The following is a 6,000-nucleotide window of genomic DNA, read 5'->3' as shown; positions in this document are numbered from 1 at the left end:
CTGCTTTGAGGTAAAAAGGAAAGAGGAAGCATTTGCAATTTTGTCTGTTGGACATGAAGTAAATCATAGCACATTTTTAAAAAGTATTTCAATTGTGGTGAATGCTGTCAGCCTAAAGTGGGCAAATGGAGGAAGATTAGTACAGTAACTATATGAAGACAGAAATAGAAAGGAGTTAATTGACCCTTGGGCAAGTCTAGAAGGTTATCTAAGATAGGAAGTAAAAAATCTGAAAGAAACCAGGAAATACTGGGGAAGAGGCCAGATAAATTTGCACAAACATAAAAAAGAAACTAGCTTGGAGAAGGGAAAGGTCTCTTTCTATAAATTCCATGAACAAATTCAAGAAAGAAGCAAGGAGTAGAAATGAAAGCCAGAGACCCATAGGAATTAGCAAGGAATCTATATGAAGCAGTATCTTAAAGAATGACTCCTAGATATTTTGGAGTAAAGTACACAAAAGCTTGGTTTCTCACTAGAGTTTCTAAGCTGAATCAGTAAAGTACAAAGAATAGAAAAGTTTCACTGACATAATAAATAAAGTCAGAATATATTAGGTGAAAGAAAGGTGGGGCTAAGATTAAGAAAGTGGGATAAAGGAATAAGAAAGGGGGAAAAGGATTGTTGAATGTACTGATATTGGGAAGAAGAGTGGGTCACATGTGTATACTGACTGTGTAGCAGGAAAAGCACAGTTAGTTTTGATCATTGAAATAGAGTCTTAGAAGTTGTCAACATACAAAAAGTCTATGTTACCCTCCCCCCAAAATAATCTGAACATTTCTGGATGTACAGAAGTGAATATAGAACAAAATGAATCAATTTTAGTTCAAATGACTTCCTTGACTTGAGTAAATAATTATACATGTGCAAGCTGCTTTCTCAATGGGTCCTAGGGGCCTAGACTCCAAGCAGTCACATCAGTGACTTGGGGAAGTCACAGACATGCTTAAAAACTCCCTAGTCCTCTTGACCATCCACTGTCCCAATTTTCAATCCTCCTAGGCTGGCAACAAGTAACATATCCCAGAACATCTGAAAATTTTAAAATGTATTCTTTTGTTCATCTTTTGTTAATTTCCCCAGGCATTATTTTTGAGGTTTAGGGGTGCTGGGCCCCCAAAATAGTGACACCTGGGGCCTGCCCAAATGAATTCAACCCAAGCCTCCTTTCAGCCAAAGAAAAACAGAGTTTATTAAAGAGCCACCATATTGGGTAGACTCTTAAGGAATCTGAACATTTGTATCACTAACGCCAGTGCACCAGATGGAATCTGAGCACCTTCATGAAGGCAAGACGGATCTTATATACAGAAAGACTGGGGGAGGGATCTAGGGGTGGTCAAGTAGTCTGGGGTCCAGGGAGGATACTGAGGAGGAGTCTAAGGTGGATCTTGATGGGACTGGGGTGACTAGGGTCTGAGGCCTGGAGCCAAGAGGATGGGATAGCTGGAGGCAATCTGGAGGTAACAGACAATGGAGAGATAGGCTAGGTCATGGGTAACAGAGATTTGGGCATAGTGATAGTGAAAAGCTTATGGCCTCAGGCAAACACCAGATCAAGTAGGAAGATTCAAGGAGAGTTCAGAGGGGCTCCCAGAACCTGCATCGGGTCATCATGAACAGCTTATTCCCTTCAGTTCTGAAGGCAGCTCTCTATTTCTGCTCTCAGCTGAGGCTATTCACTGTTTCCTTGTTGTTCTTCTACTTCCTTTGTTCTCAAAGACTACCTGTGACATCAAAGTATGATGTCTTGACTTGAGTGTAAATTGGATTTAATCGAGGCAGAGCTGAGCAAAGTCATTAGCCTCACTCTGTCCTCCAGTCATCAGAGTCCAGCGGCAAGACAAAGTCAAGATGACCAGCAGTGACAGGGGATGCAGCGGATGACCTTGCCCTTTCTAAATTAAGGTCTTTCCCAGGTCTCATTTTGTCTGAGGCAATGACAGTTCAATGATTAAGGGCTAGGTAAGAATTGAGACAAAAGATGATCTAGTTTAACATCACAGAAATATCAATCTAGGAAGAGAAGTTTCTGGCCAGAACAGAAAAAATCGCTACTTACACTTACTCAGATCAAGCCTTGAACCCAATTCACTATGGATCTCAAGGACTGGACAACAGCAGGTCCCTGTCCAAGCACCACTTCATGGTTATTTTGGAGGCCCTCCTGCTTCAGAGTGAATGTAAATAGTAACTGTTTCTCTTTTAGCCAATCCTAAGGGTTTTCCCCTCTCAGTTTGATTTTTTTTTTTAATTAAAGGGGCCATCCCTTCATTCACTTCTTAAAGAAGCCTATTCACTGAATGGGCTTTGCCTCACTCAAAGTGAGAACTTGAAAAGACTGTAGCTTAAAAGGGCCAGGGCCACTACATCCAGGACCATCTCCAGTAGTCTTAATCAATACCTGGCCACTGGACCCAGATGGCTCTGAAGGAGAAAGTGAGGCTGGTGACTTGTCACAACTCTCCCTCACTCAGATCAAAGTCAATTGCAAGTCACATCACCATCTCCTTAATGTCATGGTCCTCTTCTAGAATGAAGGACACACCACAACTACAAAGACAAACTATCAAAATCTAAACACTGAGCAACAGAGGGTAGGGCTGAGGCCTATTATTGGTCATTCAATGAACATCAGAGTTATTTGGGTTTAAATGAATAGTCAGGTAGCTCCATTTGAATCACAATGAGCTTTTTTAAAGCCTGTTTTTTTCAGAGCTATATTTCAAGAAATCACAACTGAAAAACTGCACAGTATAGAAAGTACATTGTCCCAGCTTTTTCAAAACAAAACGAAAACAATATCACAAAAAATAAATAAATAATTTGGGGGGGAGTCTAGCCTTCAAACCTCAAAATATCTTATAAAACATTAATGACCAAAAATTATATTCTTGTGGTCAAGGGATCCATATGTAAGAACGCCATATTTCCTTACTTTCCTTTCCACCTCAAAACCATTTTTTCCTTCCTTTTATAGCACATGTAGGCCTTGGAACTACTCTCCCAACCCCCACTTGCACTAACAGGTTGGGTCCCCAGAGTTTGGCTACATCTCTCTTTCTGAATTCTAACTATTACAAATGGAAGGGATGATTTTCTAGTGCCATAATTCACAAGTGCCCACTATATGCTTAACCTCATGATTATAAGTTAATATCACTTAACCAGATTTAATTAGTTTTTTGTAAGTGGTATTTACTAAAGTAGTAAACAGTTGGTACTGTCAACTCTGGTAACAAATAACCAAAGAGTTACAGATTTCGCAACCACTGCTAACTCCAAAAATACCAAAGAGCTCACACAGGTTAAAAGCAAAAAATTTTCTTTATTCTGTTGGGGGAGAGAAATTAGACACATATGTCAGGGCCCCCAAGGCCTAATTTCTTTCCCCCAATAGAATAAAGAAAGCTTTTTGCTTCTAACATGTGTGAGCTCTTTGGTATTTTTGGATTTAGCTGTGGTTGCAAAATCTCTGGGACTCTGGTTACTTGTTATCAGAGTTGACAGTTTGGTGATAGCACAGAGATCAAAAAGCAAAATTACCTCCTGCCTTGCTCCCAGTGAGAAGTACCTACAGGAGCCCTTTGAGTTCCACTTGTTTTGAATTTGGAGAGTGGCAGTGAGTGATTTTCTTTTTCTGATTCTTGAGTTCCCATCTTTGGTTAAGCTCCTTCCTCTTGGAGGCTTAAAATTTTGGTTGTTGCCTATTGTAGATAGGTTTTGTTGGCCCTTGCCAACAAGGTTTTATTGGAAAGGTTTTACTTGAACCCTCACTGGGAGAGGCTTTGGGTTTCTATCCCCTATAGGGACTTTGTTTCAACTCTCATCTTAAGATCTTTAGAAATCAGTACTGCTTTCTCTCAGGCCTGGAAACAAGCTGTAGATGACAATCTACCTCAGAAAACAGCAGTTTAATGTCTATATCATGGGCCCCAAATCTGCAGGTATGTAATTAATTAGCAGAAATTGATCCAAGATGACTCCAGTCACAGATGGCCAACTTGGGGTTCTTTTGATTAGGATAAAATATATTAGCTTAAGAAATGACTTGACAAAGCCAGCAAGAAAATTAAATATTGCAAATGGGATGTTTTTAATAAATGTCCACTCAAAACCACCAAGAGAGAAGCCTTTTATACCTTAGATTCCCTTAAGAAAAGCTTAGATAGAATTTTCCTATGTGTCTGTCTTATCATTTTGTCTGTTTGTGTCTTTGTAAAATGTAAATATCTGTGTTCTGCTTGTGTTGTTTGAAGATTCTGTTCCCTGGAAAGATTTAAGATACAGCCAGCTAGAAAAACTGGAAAAGATTAATGAACTTTATACTTGAAGCAATTGGCCCAGCAAGTAGGACAAATTCCCACTTTAGGCTTTCTCAGGTAGATTAGGCTATAAGAAAAGGGGAGGGGGGGGGATCTGAAAAACACTTTCTTTTTCTGTCACTTCAGCTTTAGCCATGTTGGAGTTACAGAAATAAAGTCAGATAACCAAAGTTTGTAGAACTGCTAAAAACATCTTGGTAGATTTTGGAGGTTAAGGAAATTAATCATTAAGGAGTTTGAAGATTTGTCATTTTTAGGATTGTAGGGGAGAACTCCTGGGATTTTGGGTAATTTCAGGAACTTACTCCCTTCAGAAATATCTTAGTAAGTTTTGAGGTACATTCTACATTCTGTAGACTTTACTTTAAGGAAAAATAAGAATTAAAATCTTGTACAAGTTAAAATGGCATTTGACTTTCTCCAGTAAATTGATAGCTTCATTGTTTTAGGGCAACAAAGGAAGGCAGCTAGTTTAGGAGTAATCCCAGAGTAAGGAGAAAAAAATAGGTACATGGCTTGCACTTTATAGCCACTTCTTGTTAACTCTTCCTTGACAACGAAAGGAGAAAAGATTGTTTAAACCATAAATGGCCTGTGACCCCTCCCCAATTCAGAGCCCCCTCTCACTCTTAGCCTGTTAACTGCCCTCATCTCAGTTCAAGTTCCCAAATACAGGTGTTAAAAGAAAATGCTGGGGAAATGTAGGGAAGCTTGAATTACACTCTGGCTGCAGAAATTTATTAGCTGTGTAACTCAAGCAAGTTATCTCATTTCTGTTTATCTCAGTTTCCTGATCTGTAAAGTGAAAAATAATAATGGTACCCACCTCCCAGAGTTGTTATGAGGATCAAAATGATATAATGATTGCAAAATGCTTAAAACAGTGACTGGCATATGCTAAGCACTATATTATTATTATTTCTTTAATTAAATGTAATTGTTATAAAGCTAAAGTGGATTTAAAAATGCCAAAGGTAATAAAATTAATGATTTTTAAATATTGGATAATTTGGAAATGCAATCAACTGAATGGATGTCATCTGAGGTTTTTGTTTCATGTTTTAAATACATGATATTGTTTGTTGTTATTGTATTTCTAAATTCTCTTATATTGTGAAATTTGAGAGATGATTATAGCAGAAATGCTGTTAGACAAATCTTCCCTTTTAATTTGGATTCTGTTACATGTGAATTGGACTTTTAAAAGGATGTGATAAAAAAGTAGATATTTGAAAACTGTTAAATATTTAATGATATTATTAAATGATAATATTAAATATATTGTTATAAAACAGATATTAATAATAATAATAATAATAAATTTACTATAACAGCAAATTTTCAAATGAAAATCCTTGGCTATTATGAAAGTATATATGGTGGTTTGAAGATGCAGCTTCAACATATTAATGATGAGTCAATTGTCAGGTATTTGCTATATGTCTGAAGCCCCAGAATATGGTTAATTTTTATCTATAATTAAAGGATAAATTAAATGTTAACTGTTAGGGAAACATCAGGAAAGATATTTAAACCCTAAGTTGTGGTTAGTGAAATTTTGCCATTTAAAGTAAAAATTCCTGGGACTATAATTACTATTGTTTTGAGTTTTGATTGCAGGGATAGTTGTCTGAATCGTCATGAAGCCAATAGTAGAAAATGGCATGTGCTG

The 6,000-nt window shown here is 37.5% G+C and overlaps 1 protein-coding gene across 1 annotated transcript in view; it reads left to right on the top strand.

Annotated features, from left to right (window-relative positions):
• Nucleotides 1-3,599: 3,599 nt before the first annotated feature.
• SLC25A16 (solute carrier family 25 member 16) overlaps nt 3,600-6,000 on the top strand; it is a 44,949-nt gene continuing 42,548 nt past the window's right edge. Inside the window, exon 1 of the mRNA XM_036736063.1 lies at nt 3,600-3,625. The gene's annotated coding sequence lies outside the window, so the exon portion shown is untranslated. The remainder of the gene's footprint in view (nt 3,626-6,000) is intronic.

Source organism: Trichosurus vulpecula, chromosome 8, assembly GCF_011100635.1.
Source record: "Trichosurus vulpecula isolate mTriVul1 chromosome 8, mTriVul1.pri, whole genome shotgun sequence".
NCBI lineage: Eukaryota > Metazoa > Chordata > Mammalia > Diprotodontia > Phalangeridae > Trichosurus > Trichosurus vulpecula.
This window is presented reverse-complemented; position numbering and strand designations above follow the sequence as displayed.